Source organism: Ovis canadensis, chromosome 20 (genome assembly GCF_042477335.2).
Source record: "Ovis canadensis isolate MfBH-ARS-UI-01 breed Bighorn chromosome 20, ARS-UI_OviCan_v2, whole genome shotgun sequence".
Classification (NCBI taxonomy): domain Eukaryota; kingdom Metazoa; phylum Chordata; class Mammalia; order Artiodactyla; family Bovidae; genus Ovis; species Ovis canadensis.
In genome coordinates this window covers 54,714,177-54,731,710 of record NC_091264.1, presented here as the reverse complement: position 1 = coordinate 54,731,710, position 17,534 = coordinate 54,714,177, and positions in this window count along the sequence as shown.

Here is a 17,534-nt window from a genome sequence, read left to right as displayed (position 1 = left end):
GGCTGCCCACTCCAGTATTGCTTTCCTGGAAATCCCATGGACAGAGGAGCTTGGTGGGCTACAATCCATGGAGACACAAAGAATCAAGCATGACTGAGCAACTAATACTTTCACTTTCACTTTTCTAACCCACTGGGATCCTGCCCCCCTGAGACATGATGGAATTGACATTGAAATGACCTTTAAAAATATCTTTCAGGTAACAGGACTGCTAAGTTACAGACATCCTTGGTTATAGCCCAAGCAATGTGGCTTGAAACATTCTTCAACCAGGAAGGCTGGGCATAAACCAGCAGGCATTTCCTATAGTCTTAAGGTAGAGTCCATGTTCCTCCAAAGAATACAAGCCATTTAATCTACAGGGACAAGAAAGAACGTATAAAGGTCCATCAACAAAATCTTGATCTCTATGTCAAAATTAGATTCATCACTGATAAAGAGATGAATGGATCTGTCTAGATATGTATAAACATAAACCAACACAACTATGTCTGTCTGTATATCTACCTATCTGCCTAACTATCGCTACCTCTTTTTGTTTAGCTGTCATGATATGAATATAGTTCCAGGTAATACATTTTGTTAATACTTACTGTATTTTCTTTATGCGACTTGTATATATGTGCTCAGTTGCTCAGTCATGTCTGACTCTTTGTGGCCCCATGAACTGTAGCCCAGCAGTCTCCTCTGCCCATGGAATTTTCCAGGCTAGAATACTGGAGTGGGTTGCCATTTCCAACTCTGGGGGATCTTCCCGACCCAGGGATCAAACTCACATCTTTTGTGTCTCCTGCATTGGCAGGCAGGTTCATTACCATTGCACCACTCTGGCACAATAATGCCATGATATTTACTCTCTCTTCTTTTTAAATGCGCAAAAGTAAAAATAGCTCCTCCTTAGACAATGCAGCAGGCAAAAGTCTGTTATCAAATCATTGTCAGTGACGCAATGAGGGTAGAGAAAAACCCTCAAAAATGAAAATTGACTGGAAAAGAAGGCGTGTACACGTGGAGAAGCAGACATGAGCACAATTACAATTTGTCTCAAACTTTGCAGGCAATTTACCTTTGGATGGATGTCAAACAGGGAAAATTTCAGCCTGAGGACACTTTTTAAAGGAACTGATCAGTACTGGAGAACAGGGGAAACAGAGAGAACTCGGATGGGCGTGTTAATGGAACCAGCATCTCAGTCCTGCCTGCAGTGTTAATGGGACCAGGACCGTGGAATGAGTATCATTCAAGCAGATAATTCCTGTTCCTGTTAACCCACCTTCAGCCTGCCAATCTGTCATTTTTCTAAAGCTGGATTCTTTTTCTTCTTTCCTATTTTTAGCTGGCAATTATATCTGAGCACTAAGGTGCCACCATTACGGTTCTGTGAGACATCCTGGGAGGGAAGCCAGTCCATGACCACAAAGAATACTTGAGGATCTTCAGCATAACGAGAGGCATGGCAGAAAACTGTCTTAGTCGAATCATCCTGCTGCACCCCTGAAACTCACACGGTATAGTGCGGCAATTTTATCTTAGAAAAACTGGAAGAAGAAATAATTACATTTAAAAAATTACCCCTCAAAGCAACTTTATCATGATTTGTGCATGCTTAAGTCACTTCAGCTGTGTCCAACTCTTTGTGACCCTGAGGACTGTAGCCCACCAGGCTCCTCAGTCCATGGGATTCTCCAGGCAAGAATCCTGGAGTGAGTTGTCTTGCCCTCCTCCAGGGAATCTTCCCAATCCAGGGACTGAACCCTATCTCATATATCCTGCATTGGCAGGCAGGTTCTTTACCACTAGTGCTGTATGGGAACCGCTTTATCATGATGGACCATCTTTATTTATCACGCGTCTAGTGCCTCAGTTCTGTTCAGTCGCTCAGTCGTGTCCGACTCTTTGTGACCCCATGGACTGCAGCACACCAGGCCTCCCTATCCATCACCAACTCCCGGAGTTGGTATCTAGCTAGTGTCTAGCTTATCATCTAGTCTAGTGTCTAGCTTATCATCATTGGCTACCTTTGTTTATTAACTGGCCACCTATTAACTTGTTCAAATGGAAATGATGGGTCATTAACATTATCTGAAACCAATGTAATTGTCTGGGGAAGGCCTAGGTCCTGATGCCATCTGCTGTTTCAACAAACAAGCAGAAGGAAGAGCCTAGGATTCGGTGAATTAAGGTGGTACTTTAGCACCTGTCGTGGCCCAGAGCAGAGCCTCTGTCTCTGGTACTAGAGGAAGTCGAAGCAGAGTGCTTGGGCAAACACTGATGGCATCTCATCCTTACTTCCTTTTTCAAGGGGTAGAATCACAAAGAATGGAAAGTGCATTTGGAAAAAGAAAATAAGGTCCAGGGGATTGGAGTGTGGAATTCTAGGTGGGGTTCTCATCAATCCTATCTCCCTTCTAGGGAGCTGTTTGTGCAGTAGTGGGCGGATAGCTTTCTCCCTGGCTTTCAATTCATTCTAGTCCATTCTAATCCAATTTAATATATGTGCGCACACACACACACACAAACACACACAAACACCCCTTCATCTCCACATGGGGAAGACAACAGGGAAGGATAACCAAGGTGGAAGTGGAAGTCTTGAGTCAGGCGATGAGTGAACTAAGAGGATAGCCAAGGATACAGCTGAGGCAACAAGGAGATGCTTTGGAACAATGGCCATGAGAGGTACCAGTTGTGCGTGAAGCATGAATGACTTGGGAGGTGAAATCACATCAAAGCTTTTTCATCAACCCCATCTATAGACTCACCCTGTTCCCCAGGTTTCACTTTTCTCCCTCCATGGGACTTTATGCCTATGTGCTGGGGGCAGAGAAGAACAGAAGCTGGGTTTGGAGGGGTAGAAGGAAAATAAAAGAAGAAAGAAACAAAGATGAGAACTAAAGGACGGCCAGCAACCCCCTTGATTTCCCCACTTTCTGGACGTTGCCTCTATGTTTACTCTGCAGAGTTTGTGATGATGAGAAGCCAGTCCTGCAGATTCAGCAGCCGAGGCATGAAAATTGGAATTACTCACCTTTGGAGAAGGACACATTTGTGATGGGCTAAATGGAATGACTATGTTCATTCATCAGAGGCTGCAATGCAATGAATTTCCAATTGGTTAACTTCTAAATAACAAGATTTGCTGTAACGAAGGCTGAAGGGTACTTGAGTTTGGTTTTTATACCATAAAAGGCATCAGAATTTGCACTTCTTTCAAGCTCGGTAGGAAGCTCTTGATATTAAAAAAAGAGCAAATTCTGACCAGTGGGTCTTCATCTGTGTGGGCAAATATCTGAGAAATCAATGGCTGAAAATGAAAAGACTATGGTGCAAAGAGAAAGAAAAGTGGGAGAGATAAGCTTGGCCATGCCTGTCCAAGCACTTCTGAGGGGAGAGGGTGAAAGTTATGTTCCCATCTTAGCGAGGGGACTATCAGACTCTATGCCATTAAACATTCCAATCCAATTCTGATGCCACACTCACCAAGCCCCCTGTGGTGATTTCGCTTTCTAGAGAGCTTGCTTAAGGGAGAAGACATTGCTCAGGCCAGTGCAATTTCTGACCTAGCCAGAGGTACATTTTCTGTCATCCATCAATACGCTTGCATGTTATGGATCTATTCGAATATTTTAGGTGCAATTCTCTGTTTATCAAGCTGAGGTAAAAATGACATCTTGTAAGCTCACTGGGGGGATTCCCTGATGGGGCAGTGGTAAAGAATCCGCCTGCCAATGCAGGAGATGTGGGTTTGATCCCTCTGTTGGGAAGATTGCCCTGGAGAGGGAAACGGCAACCCATTCAAGTGTTACTGCCTGGAAAACTCCGTGGACAGAGGAGCCTGGTGGGCTACAGTCCGTGGGGTCGCAAGAGCAGTCATGACTGAGGGTGCACAGGTACACACACACACCCAAGCTCACTTCCTTCAGAGCCATAAGTAATAGTCATCATCAAGATCAGCAGTTGTTTCCAAATGTGCTGCTCCCCAAATCAAGGGAAGATGACATCAACAAGGAAATCAAATTGTATAAGATTAGTCAATTTTCAAGGCACCGTACATGAGTCATTTTGCACTGTTGACTCAATCCGTTTTTATCGGTTTTGAATTTACATACCATACACTTTACTTTCCGTTACTAACTTCATCTTGCTCTTTAGCCTCCATTTTTGCAGATGGCACACAGCACATGAACTTGTCATCTCTTCTAGCTTAAAGACATCTTCTCCAGGTAATTATCCAGTCTTTTGGGATTTCTCCTCCTGTTTGGTTGATGGAGCTATTCTCTGAGTCTTTCGAGAATCTGCAGTGGTGTTGCCTCACCTACAACCTGATGTTCCTTTGGGCACCAGATTAGCTCCAAATTCATTGCCTCTGGAGCTTAGGCCCCTACCCTTTATGACCTCCTCATCTTGACCCCTTTTCTTCCAGGCAACCAGATTGCTGAAAACACCTAGAACTCCCAAGGAAGTTCTAAAACATGTCTGCCATCCCCTGGGGTTATTGGCTTTCTCCCCACCCCCACCATGTCAGTTGTAGAGCCGTGCCACTCAATTCAGTTTTTGTTCCAATTCATGGTCTGAATGATCTTTTAAAACCTCAGATTTTTTTAAAAAATCACTCCATCTCCAAAGTATTTGAAGGCTCACCATTGCTTTGACAAAGATTTTTGATGAGGTCAATGGAGCTCCAAATGGACTGCTCCAGCCCTGTCCCCACCCCCATCAGGTTCTACATTCTCTCTGACCCCTGAGCCTACTCCAGCCCCACCAACCCTCTTTCTTTTTATACAAGCTATTGTGCACCTGCCAACCACAGGACTTTGCACATGCTGCTTCCTCTCCGTTGAATGATCTCTCTCCCTTCTTGCCTGGTTAACTCCTGTTTGTTCTTCAAAACTCAGTTCAGCCATTAAAAATTCAATGGATGAATACGCTGTTAAGGTATTTAACATACCCTTACCATGCCAAGGGATTCAAAACTATTGTTCAGGTTCTAGTATACTCCAAATAATTCTCTTTTCTGAAATAGTGAGGCATACTATTAAGGTCTAAAACCTCGGAGGGAGGTCCAAAAGGGAGGGGATACACATATAGCGGATTCACTTTGTTGTGTAGCAGAAACTAACACAACGTTGTGAAGAAATTATACTCCAATGAAGATAAATAAAGAGTCTGTGAATAGTGGGAAAATGCAAAGAGAGAGAGGGGGATTTAGGAAGCAGTTTACCACTAATAAGAAAGCAGGATAAAAAAAGAATGAAATAATGTCATTTGTAGCAATCTGAAAAAACCTAGGGATAAGGATAACTAAGTGAAGTAAATCAGAAAGAGAAAGATAAATATGGTCTCACTTACATGTGGACTCTAAAAACTTAATACAATGAACTTATTTACAAAACAGAAACAGACAGTTTTTGAAAACAAACTTATGGTTGCTAAAGGGGAAAGGTGGGGGGAAATTAGGAGTTGGGAAATAACATGTACTCACTACTATATGTAAAAAATAGATAATCAACAAGGACCTCCTGTATAGCACAAGGAACTCTACTCAATATTCTGTGATAACCTAAATGGGGAAAGAATCTGAAAAAGAGCAGGTATATGTTTATGAACCAGCAAAGTGGTTCAGGATAACCTAAAAACTGACACAGCATTGTAAGTCGACTGTACTCTAATATAAAATAAAAATTAAATGAAAAAAAAAGAAAGCAGGAGGGAGTGGGAAGAAAGAAGCAAGGTCACTAAGATGGGGGTAGAAGACATTCCAGTTGGCTGAGACCAGGGCTGCTGAGAACCCACCCCACAGCTCTGCCCTTCTTGTAACTTAATCCCTGCCCTTGCCTCTTCGTCTATGAAATGCCACAGAGGCGATGAGGGGTCCAAAGCCCTGGAAGATTCTTGAATTAAAATGCAAGATGGAAAGGCCAAAGCACTACCATTATTATTATAAGGAACGTGACATAGACAGAAACAGACACCACAATGCATAATTTTTTAAAAATAAATACCATGCTGTCAAATTGGAGAGTGACTGGCTGTGAGATAATTTGGCAACTGCAGTGGAGCAAATGTTCAGGAGAGGTGAGTATTTTTCCACTCTTCCAGAAGGCTGGGAGCATAAACAGCAACAATTTTTCTTCTTTTTTTTTTTTGCCTCAATCTTTCAGTCGTGTCCATCAAATGAAGCTTTCAAGTTGAATGCTGAATAAAATACCCTAAACACAGCACAGAGCAAGCCCAGACTGAACATCTTGAAACTGGTAAGCTGAGAGAGAAAGCATGCATATTCCACGTGAATGGTTTCGGCAGTGTCAGAAAATGAAGCACGTTGAAAAAAAAAAAAATCAGGCTGTGGTTCTCTTCAGCGTGTTCCCTTTTAATAGTCAGTCCAAGGGGAACTCACGTTTTTAACCATAGGATGGACTGTCATAGCATTTTAGGTGGTGTTGATAGCATCAGAGGGGGGAGCAGTTAGCCGGATACCTTATACTCTGTGACATACTAGGACGCCCTGAGAGCAGAGAAAACTTACAGAAGAGGCACGTCGTTTGCACAGGCCAGAGCTTCATGCCAGCCACAGGCAAGGGGGGAAGCAAGTGCAGCCGTGTTTGTGTGGATTCAAGACCAAGGACACAGCAAGAGAGTAGATACTGCAGCGACAGACTTGCCCACCAGCAAAGAGATTGGCTAATAATAGTTGTGTTTATACCAGAGAGAATTGAAGCCACAGCAGAAGGGGAAACTAAAGACATTAAATTTTAGTAGAGCTAATTTTGGAAGAAGGGGGAAAGTGCTGAGGGAAATGAAACAGGATAAAGCTGTTGAAGAGAAAGCCACGAAGGAAATAGTGTGCAGAAAGAAATGAATGCACGGCCGAAATCGCTATAAGCTGCCCACCCATAAATATTCCAACAGGGTGAGGAGAAAAAGAAAGCCAAGGTGGATTGAAATCAATGGTAAGAGAAATAAAAATGCTTGTATAAGAAGAATCTGTAGAAGGGTAAGAAATCAAGGATTGGCTAAAAGGTGATGATTGAATGAAAATAAATTGTGGAGAGTTCATTCTTTGGTTGAACAAACACCTCTGTTTAAGCCTATATGCATTTTCTTCCCAGTTCCCTTTCTGTCATCCTATGTGCTGTGCTTAGTTGCTCAGTTGTGTTCAACTCTTTGCAACCCCATGGACTGTAGCCCGCTAGGTTCCTCTGTCCATGGGGATTCTCCAGTCAAGAATGCTGGAGTGGGTTGCCATGCCTTCTTCCAGGGGATCTTCCCAACCGAGAGATTGAACCCAGGTCTCCCACATTGCACGAGGTTTCTTTACCATTTTAGCCACCAGGGAAGCCCAAGAGTCCTGGAGTGGGTAGCCTATCCCTTTGCCAGGGGATCTTCCCAACTCAGGAATCAAACCAGGGTCTCCTGCATTGCAGCCAGATTCTTTACCAGTTGAGCTACCAGAGAAGCTCTATCTCCTATAAATACTCCTATTTGCACTTTTCTGTCTGGCATCCACTTCCGTCCACATCCATCGTGATTCAGGTTGTGTTTACTCCCATATGTTCTTGATTAAAGTTAAGGAATTGTTTTATCTGAAGATAGGGTGATGAGGGGGACCCACCTCGGAGAAAATACTAAAGATTTAGGCAATGGCTACCCTGCCTGTTAAGAATACTTCCCTCAATATCAAAACAAGAGGTGAGTGAAAAACTTCTGAGGTACACACCAAATAAGTGAAGGTGTCAGCAATGGATATTTAGATCAACATGATGCGATGGGGAACATGGTCACTGAGGAAGGCACAGGCCAGCATCTCTGCCCCACTGTTCCCTTAGGATGGTCCCTGAATTCAGTGGGAAGAAGGCATACATCTCTGTGTGGCTTTGCACAGGGTGAGAAAGACACTGGAGGCCTACAGCTTTTAAGCCTTAACTCTCTAATAAGTAGGTCAAGTGGAAGTCTGCAAATTAAAAATGAAAAATCAGAAAGGGGCAAAAATTGTACCTCATGGCTATATTATCAGCAAATAACTCCAGCTCAGCATGGTGAAAAGGGAAAAAAATAAGAAAAAGAATCATCTGATCTGCGGAAATCAAATACATTTATCAGCAAGCACACATACTCTGAAATCTGAAATAGCATGAGTTTTAATATTTCATTTTAACAGATTTTGAGAGTCTCAGTTTGTTGGATAGCTTTCCTTTGGTACAAGAGTCCAGAAAACATTCCAGGCCCTAGGAATTTCTACTTACAGGTAGGCCCCTGTATGCTCATTCTAGAGCAGCTCCCTGTTGGGAGCTGGCTTGGGTTGGGAATCCCCAGCTTGCTCGATCTTTGTGTGAGCTACACTGAGAAGAGAGATAAATGGCTAGACTTTCCTCTTACACTTTTACAGTAGAGGTAGTAACATTTCCTCACTCAGAAATCTGGGGGCTAGAGCCAGCTCGATGACTGAGGGTTGCAGGCTGACTCCAGGCTGACTTCTTCTGGGGAAGAAGAGGCTACGCTTGGCTATAGTATTACTGTCCCAGCTTGTAGGATTGGGCTAGCCAAAATTCTCCTTCAGGTTTTTCCATAATATCTTACAGAAAAACCAGAGCGAACTTTTTGGCAAATCCAATATATGAACAACAGGAAATTAGAACAGGGCTGTACAAGGTTACATAGTGTGCCCCTCACATGCGTTACCATCATTCTGAAATCTCAGAGTGTGACTTTATTCGGAAATAAGGTTGTTACAAATGTGATTAGTTAAGCTGAGGTCATACTAGATTAGGACAGGCTCTAAGTCCAATGACTAGTGTCTGTATAAGACACAAATACAGACATACACACACACAGAGGAAAGATGACCATATGAAGATAAATAGAAGCGGAGAGTCAAGTGATGCAGCTACAATGCAAGGAATGCTGAGACTTGCCAGCAACCACCAGAAGCGAGAAAGAGGCGAGAAAGAATTCTTCCCCAGCCTTTAGACAGAGGACAGCCCTGCTGACACCTAGATTTTGGATTTCTAGCCTCCAGAATATGATGTAAGAGAATAAATCTTTGTTTTAAGTCATCCAATTTGTGGTGCTTTGTTATGACAGCCCTAGCAAACGAGTATATAGCCTGCAACGGTCGTAGGCAGAGAGTCTGAAAATAAGTGACAAAAGGAGTGAGGAAACAGAATAACTGCAAAGACCTGCGGACAATAAAAGCACAGCCTCTCAGGACCTTTTACCGCAGAGTAAATAACCCGGTGGAGCCCACACACACAGCTGGTGATGGAGGGAAAAGGGAGAGGACATTTCAAAAATCAAGTCTCAGGACAATTTTGATGTGCATGAAAGTGACACTTAAATCCTCGTTGGCCAGATGCTGCAAAGGGAACAGTGGGCAGGGGCAGAAAAGAAAGCGTCTTTTGTTTCCAAGGGGCAGTGTTTTTAGCTGCACTCTGCTGGAAGCTCTTCCTTCTCACTCAGAAGCTCAGGGGAAAGATAAATCGCTCCTCTTAGCAGGTTGCAAGGAGAGATCAGAGGGTTTGCTGAAATCAATACAGGAGGAGATGCAGGGACTTAGAATAAACCATGGAAGTCAGGCTGGGCAGACGTGTGGGGCAATTGCTTCTCGAGTATTAGCCTACATGCCCAAGGCCAATTCCTTCTTCCATTTCACAACGTGTGGTTCTAAGCCTTTGAGACTTTCCCTGAAGCCCCAGGCCTCCTCCTTCAGTTTTCTTCTTTCTTGGTTTGGTGCATCTTTGTACCGCACTGCTCTGAGAAAGTTTGGGCCATCCACTACACATTCATTCGAGCTCCTGCCCCCTTTCCTACAAGGACCCAGTGTCTTTCTCTCCTCGCCTGAAAAAACAGAAGTCTTCCTTGTGTTCAAAGTCAGCTCCCCATCCTGGTCTCTGTAACTCCTCGTCTTCTCAGGGACCGTGCTCCATCAGCTATCTCCTCCTTCGTGTCCCTTCTGTATAAAATATATTCCATCCTTCTCAGTTGAGGAAATCTCACCCTGGCTTCTGGGGCAGCTCCCATCAGCCTCGAAAATGACCCTTTTCTTCTCCTTCTCTTCTTGAGGCTTCTTGGAAGAACAGGCTTCATTTTTGTACCATCAGGCTCTTGGCCCTGACATTACACTCAAACCTTCCTAGCCAAGGTGACTGCCAAATAAGATGGGACATCTACTCTTATCATAGGTAACTCTCTCTGTGGAATTTATAAGCTGCTCTCCTTGAAACTCTATTCTGTGACTTCAGGGACACTATGCTCTTCTTGTTTTAAATTCTCTTCCCTTGATTCCTCCTTTTCTTTGGGAATCATCCCATGGTCTTCCAATAGCCCCTGTTTTAAAATTCTGAGCCCTCTCCTTTTTACTCTGAGAGGAAAATGCTTGGGAAGCCTCTGCCCAAAGACTGTCATCTATACCCAGACCTTAATACATGCTGATGAATCCAAATTGTATATCTAAAAAAAACACAATAGGAAATAGAAAAACCAAATATATATATATATATGTATATATATATATATATATAAACTCTGTTATTTCTTATTACATTCATATTCCACAAGGTCTCCCAATTCAATATGTTCAAAGTTCAGCTAATCATCTTTTCTCTATTACTCCTTTACCCACCCCTACCCCCCAATCAAAAACACTAGCTCTCCCCCTAAGCTTCTTTCACTCACTACTGATAATTCAACTAAGGTTTACTGAAGTACCAAGTATCTAATTGTCTGGTCCTGAGCTTGCAGAGATAAATGAGATCTCTGAGAACAGTAGGAAAGAAAGAAAAGTAAACATACGTTATAGTTTACCAGCAGAAGCAAACCTAGACGATGTACAAGATAAAGAGGTAGCGTGGAAGAGAAGATGATTATCTGGATCAGAGTAGGAGAAAGATTAGATCAGCCGTGCCCAGGAATGCTCCCAAAGAGAGATGAGATAGTCTCTTTCTTACATGAGCTACAGCTCTGTCTCCCTTAATCCTCATCACCACCAATCTCCACCCGAGCCTGACTCCTGGGAGTTTTCCTAGAGTCATCTTCTACATCTCTATAAATTCCTATCAGATCTATGTGCAAAAATCTCTCAAAACTTGTCTCTTGGATGAATTCAATGTATTTCCTAATGGGCTTAGCTCCTATTTCTCTTTCAACTCTACTTCCATGAGTTCAAGGAATTCACCCACTTTGGTTGCTTGACTATCATGCATGAATAGCTCTATTTCTGTACAGAGCTGATGCTTAATTTCGTTGAATGCAAAAATGCTCCAGAGTGAGATTCCTAAAACTTAGGTATGATCATGCCACTTGACTTCTTACAGATCTTCAGGGCTCCTCGTCACAAAGTGAAACTGAAAACTAGCTTGGCAAACAAAGCCATCTTTACATTCTGGGCTCTGAAGATTTTATCAGTAGACATATCATTCAGTCAAGTTTCTGTGTGTTCTTTTCTATGCCCTCTGTTAGAATTCATTTATCTTTCTGGTCCGTATGGACTTTTTTATCATTTAAACTTCAGGCATCTTTTTATTGCTCTCATTCATCCTTTCTGTCCCAGCACAACTCTGACTTGTCCTAGACTGTCTATCTTCTTGGGCTGTCACAATATTTATCACTAATTATATCTTTGATATATTCACATACCTACTTCCCCCCCCAAAAAATTGTGAGCTCCAAGCTCCTTGAAGACAGAGCCTGAGAGTCAGAATAACAACAACAACAAAAATCAATCTAATTAGCTTGTGATGGTGTCACTCTTGGGTCAAAGAGAAAACCGCAAATAATAAACAAATACAAGCTGATTGGAGATTCTCCTTCTACTGTACCCATATTGCTATCTCCCAGGGTGAAATTATATTACATTTATATAAGAAGGCAATCAAGTGTGTAATATATTTGAAAAGATTTCTATCAAAACGGTTGAGATTTTTTAAAATATTTGGGAGCTTACAGATGATAAGCTTTAATTATCTAAAGACTCATTGGTACGGAACACCTCATTGCCTTCTAAAACTATATAAATGGGTAGATACAAAGGTTACAAAACATACAGCAATACCTTCAGAGCAAACACAAGATGACAAACTCTGCTGATGTGATCTGCACCATTAAACCCCAAAGGAGAAACTAGAAAAAACATGGATAAAAGCCACAAAGCTGAGGAGACTATAAAACATTCAGCAGGAGAAGGGAAGGGAGGGCCAGAGTTCTAGATGCCTGAAAGAGATCTTTCTTCTTTCAGATGTAAAGAGTAACTACTGCTTGTAAAGTGTTTTCAAAATCATGATATTTAGCATGGCTTCGACTCTCTTGATTTGCAAAGCATGATTGTGAATCTCAACTAATTGATCAACCTGCAAAACAGTCTTTAGAATTCCATAATTTGTTGTTGTTTTTCAGTTGCCCAGTGGTGTCAAACTCTTTGTGACCCCGTGGACTGCAGCACACCAGGCCTCTCTGTCCCTCACCATCTCCCAGACCTTGCCCAAGTGCATGTCCATCGCATTGGTGACACTGGACCCCAATTAATTAATTAATACTGGATCCCAACTAAAGAGGAGCAGACATGCCTGGAGAAAGGGAAATTAAGTCGCTCAATCGTGTCCGACTCTTTGCAACCCTGTGGATGGTAGCCCACCAGGCGCCTCCGTCCATAGGATTTTCCAGGCAAGAGCACTGGAGTGGGGTGCCGTTTCCTTCTCCAGGGGATCTTCCCAACCCAGGGATCGAACCCGGGTCTCCCACGTTGTAGGTAGAAGCTTTACTGTCTGCGCCACCAGGGAAGTCACAGAAAATCCCATGGTGGGGTTAGAATCCTCAGGAGGAACGAGATCAGCCAGGGCAGATGTAAACTCATCAGGTCTTGGTCTTGGGCCAGTGTCTCCCAAGTTCCGGAACCTCCATAACATGAATTTAGTTGGAAAAGGACAGATTTTTTTTTTCTAGCTTTATTGAGGACAGATATTTTTACTTTTAATAGTTGATTATTTTAACATGCCTTTGGAAAATTTATAAATATAGCATCTTACTCATGATTTTATAATGCTCCAGATGGGTAAAAAATGTAAAAGGAAATCTCTTCAAAGAAAAACAGAGATCATACCGACATTGTGTGCCTATGGAAAGAGTCACCAGGGTGAGAGGTGACTAACTGAAGTGTTGGCAAATGCTGAGTAAGAACACGTCTGACTCTTATTATCTCAAATCTGTGCCTGTTTAATCTTGATGTCCAAACTGAATGATTCCAAATTTGTGAAGCTTTTATTTCTGATGTGGAGTTCAAGGAAAAAGGATAGAAAAGGGGGATGATTGGAGGAAAAGGAAGCAAGTAGGGAAAGCCCTGGCTTCCCAGGTGGCACAGTGGTAAAAAGAATCCGCCTGCCACTGCAGGAGACGAAGGAGACATGAGTTTGATCCCTGGGTCGGGAAGATCCCTGGAGTAGCAAATGGCACCCCACACAAGTATTCTTGCCTGGAAAATTCCATGGACAGAGGAGCCTGGCAGGCTACAGTCCACAGGGTCACAAAGAATCCAACATGACTGAGCACAACAACGACAGGAAAAGCCTTATATGCAAGTTCTAAATATCAGATAAAGAAAACCAGCAGAAACAAATCCTTTGAATTCAGTGCACAAAACAGTCTTCATGAAGATGCAGCTCTATTTCACTTAGAATCTGGCTCTCTCGAGTGTCCTGGGGAGACAGGCATCTCATTTCCAGAGGGCCCCAGAGAAACAGCAATCACTCACCATTCTTCTTGCCAACATCTTGCACAAATGGCACGCAGCAGTGGCTTATCCTCACAGACAGTGAGAGCACTCAGAAACTGGTTCTCATGGCAGAGACAAGGCTCTTGGATGGGTTGACTCAAAAAACACGATATTTTTCAAGTTCCTTCCCCCGCTCCCCATTTTCAAATTACCTCTTCTAATTGCATACCTGCAGTTTATAGGAAGTTAATAGGAAAAAAAAAAGCCCAAGAAATGTCAGAGGTGACAAAGCGACATATCAGATCGACTCTGCAAAGGTCACAGAAGCCAGGAACCAGTCAGCAGATTTGCCAGAATAAAGTCCTAGAACTTCACATTTTAGCCGCTAAGGGATGCTCTGTGGTCTCCTACAGGAGGGCCCAGTCTCTGCGCTAGGACATCCCTCAGCCTCGTCTCTGACCACTCCAGCTCGGCCTAGTGGGGCTCTCTCAGCCTGGTGGGAACCTTTTCGTTTCTCAAGACTCAGCCCAACTTTACTTCTTTCAGAAGATCCCTTGTTCCTGTGCTCTGAGTTAGATCCAGTGCTCTGGGCTCCTGCAGCACCCTCTCCCTCCCTGTCTCCCTCCCTCCATACCTCCCTTAGTAGATTCTTTAGCAAATCTTTACTGAGCGCCTACTGTGTTCTGTTATTCTTAAGCACCAGAACTATAAAAGCAGCACCTGTCTTCATGGAGGGTACATGGGGATACAGCTTCCAGAAACCACTCCAATTTATCATTCTTTGGGGTTTTGGTTTTTGTTTTATTTTATTTAAAATATTGTGTTCAAAAAAAAAAATTGTGTTCATTTCAGGTGTCCAGCAAAGTGATTCAGTTATATATATAGATAAATTTATATATCTATATATATATACACACACACACACTTTTTTTTTCAGATTCTTCTCCATTATAGGTTATTGCAAAATATTGAATATAGTTTCCTCTGCTATACAGTAGATCCTTGTTGTTTATCTGTTATATATATAATAATGTGTATCTGTTCATCCCAAGCTCCTTATTTTTCCCTCCCCACCTCTTTCCCGCTTTGGTAGCCATAAGTTTGTTTTCTCTGTGAGAACCACATGCTTTTTGATAATGAAAGTGCAGTGAGGAAAACAAAAAGGGTCACGTGTGGTGACCTGAGGAGGGAGGGTGGTTTACTGAAGTTGGAGAGACAGACAAGTAAGTGGTTGTTGAAGGGAGAATTTTAAGCAGAGACCTTGATGACACAAAACAGTCATAAATGAAAAGATCTGGAAGGTCAGTGGGGACAGAATAGGGAAAGGTTTTAAGCCTCTTAAGACCTCTTGGGAGTTTCAGGAGCAGGACAAGGCCAGTGGGGTTTGTGTGAACCAGTGAAGAAGGGATCAAGATGAGGTTAGAGAGGGAGGTAGGTAGGGGCCAGGAACCACAGGCTTTCTACCATGGAGAGGCATGTGGGTTTCATTCTGAGGGTGGTTGGAAGCCACCCTAGGTAGTTTTCAACCAGGAGGAGGTGGGAAGATCTTCTCAAAATCACCGTAGGAGTTAAAGACACCCTTGTTTGCCAGACATTCTAAGTCCTCAGGTCTGGGGCAGGCTGGGCATCACAGGTGGTGAACCATTGACCAAGATCTCTGTCACATCAGACTTGTGTTCAAACCCAGGCCGAGCATCTTCCCCTCACTCACCCTGCCTTTCCATGCGCCTAACCAAACTGGCTGCTTCTCCTGCGTCCTTTTCCAGCATTGGCAGTTCATGGCTCTCTAAGTCCTGCTTTATGCCACCTACATGGCCTCGAAGAAATTTAACCAGACTCAATCCTGATCATTTTATCATCAAAATATCTTTTGATTTGGCCTCTCATTACCACTGTCAACTGCCGTATTTCAGTTCAGTGCGTCATCTCCCGTCTGACAGTCACAACAGTCTCCTAAACTTGCTTATGGTCTCCGCATGCCAGGTATCAACATCTTCTGTACTGCAGTCAACGTCCTCTTCCTAAAAGAAAGAATGGGATCATGGTGAGCAAATCTCCATCTATGAGGGCACCTGCTGACATTTCCTTCCCAGATGTTACTGACTCTCTTGCCTGTTAAATATCACTAATATCTCTGTATGCTTACAGAATAAATTTCAAGTCTTTACCATGACTTATCAGACCCTTTTGAATCTGCCTTCAATGTATGGTCCCTTACATCTCTTTCATTCTATTTCCAACAGTTACTTCTTGCTTCTAGAACATTCCCTGCCTTTTCACGCCTGGCTTCTCACAAACTCTTTCCTCCGCCTAGAATGCCCTTCTTCTCAAGCAAACTTCACTTGTTTTTCAAGTTCCAGCCCAAATGAATCCTCTAAAAGTGTAGGTGTGGCATTCTCCATGCCCCCACAGACAGCATTTAGCTCTTTACATTTCAGGACTTCCGGTTTGGGTTATAAATATTTGAATCCCCATGAACCTCTGAAGAGCAGAGCCTGGGTCTTATTTATCACTTTATTTCTAGCACCTAGTGTAGTGTCTGGCACAGACTGCTTAAAAAGATACTTGTTGAGTGGATAAACCAGTGAATTACCTTCAACTCCCACCCCCATTTGCCATACATTTTGATATCCGCCCCCTCTTTGCAAGCAAACACAAAAAAACAAACAAGATCCAAAACTTCAAGCCAGTTCTGTTTGATGGCTCCCTTGGATGCTTCCTCAGCCACAGCTTTAAATAATGTAAGGTGATGCTAAATTGGAATTATCTTGGCACAGTTAACTGCATCTGAGATTTAACTGAGTTTAGGCCAAAAAATTTCATTTTTCAAGTGGTTTGCCAAAATGGCTAAAACAGAAACAAGAAGGCACTGCTTTAAATATAGTTTGCTTCCTCTTCTGTTCAGGGAGTTATTGGCCCACTTTGAAACTGGAGAAAGCTCTCCAGGGGACAAAAGCAATGATCACTTCTTTTAGTTTAACTACAGGTAGGACAGCCACTCAGAGGCACTGAAGGGTTTGTCCTGGCACTTTCATTTGGGTTTACCTGAGACAGTGCTCTGCTAAGAACTTGCTAATGAAAAGGCAATACTATGACTGGTTGGCTGTGCTTAGAAATCTAGGTAAGGGGATTAGCAAGATCTAGAAAGATGTGTATCTATCTCCCTTAAACAGAGGTTTGCCCACTGTCATCTCAAAGTAGCAAAGGCAGCTTCAGGGCTGAGCTGGAAGACTTCTGACACATAAACATGGAGAAACACAACCAGAGCCTGGGGAAAAGAGGGCTGCCATCACACAGAGAAGACTCCTGTTGGTTTCCTTGGATTGTTCAGCTGTGTCCCTCTTTGCCTCGCCAATAGGAAGAGGCTTCTCTGAACTGTGCTCTCACTCTATACAATGTTTGTTGCCCAACTTTAGGATGAAGTCACTCCCACACTGGTGCTTTTCCATCTCCTCACCATAAAATAGGGGAATTCCAATCCAGGAGGGTAAGAGTCTTTGTGATCAGACGAACCGAAGATTGTTGACAAAGGATAAGGCATATCCCAGGGGAGGCTGCATGGGAGCTCTGGACTTTGAGCATTGCCTAGGAGAAAACTGGGGGACTTTCCTATAGCTCAGATGGTAAAGAATCTGCCTGTCATACAGGAGACCCAGATTCAGTCTCTGGGTCAGGAAGATCCTCTGGAGAAGGGAATGGCAACTCACTCCAGTATTCTTGCCTGGAGTATCCCATGGACAGAAGAGCCTGGCAGTCTACAGTCCATGGGATCGCAACGAGTAGGACACGACTGAGTGACTAACACTAAGACTACTAGAAGAAAACACGAGAATTA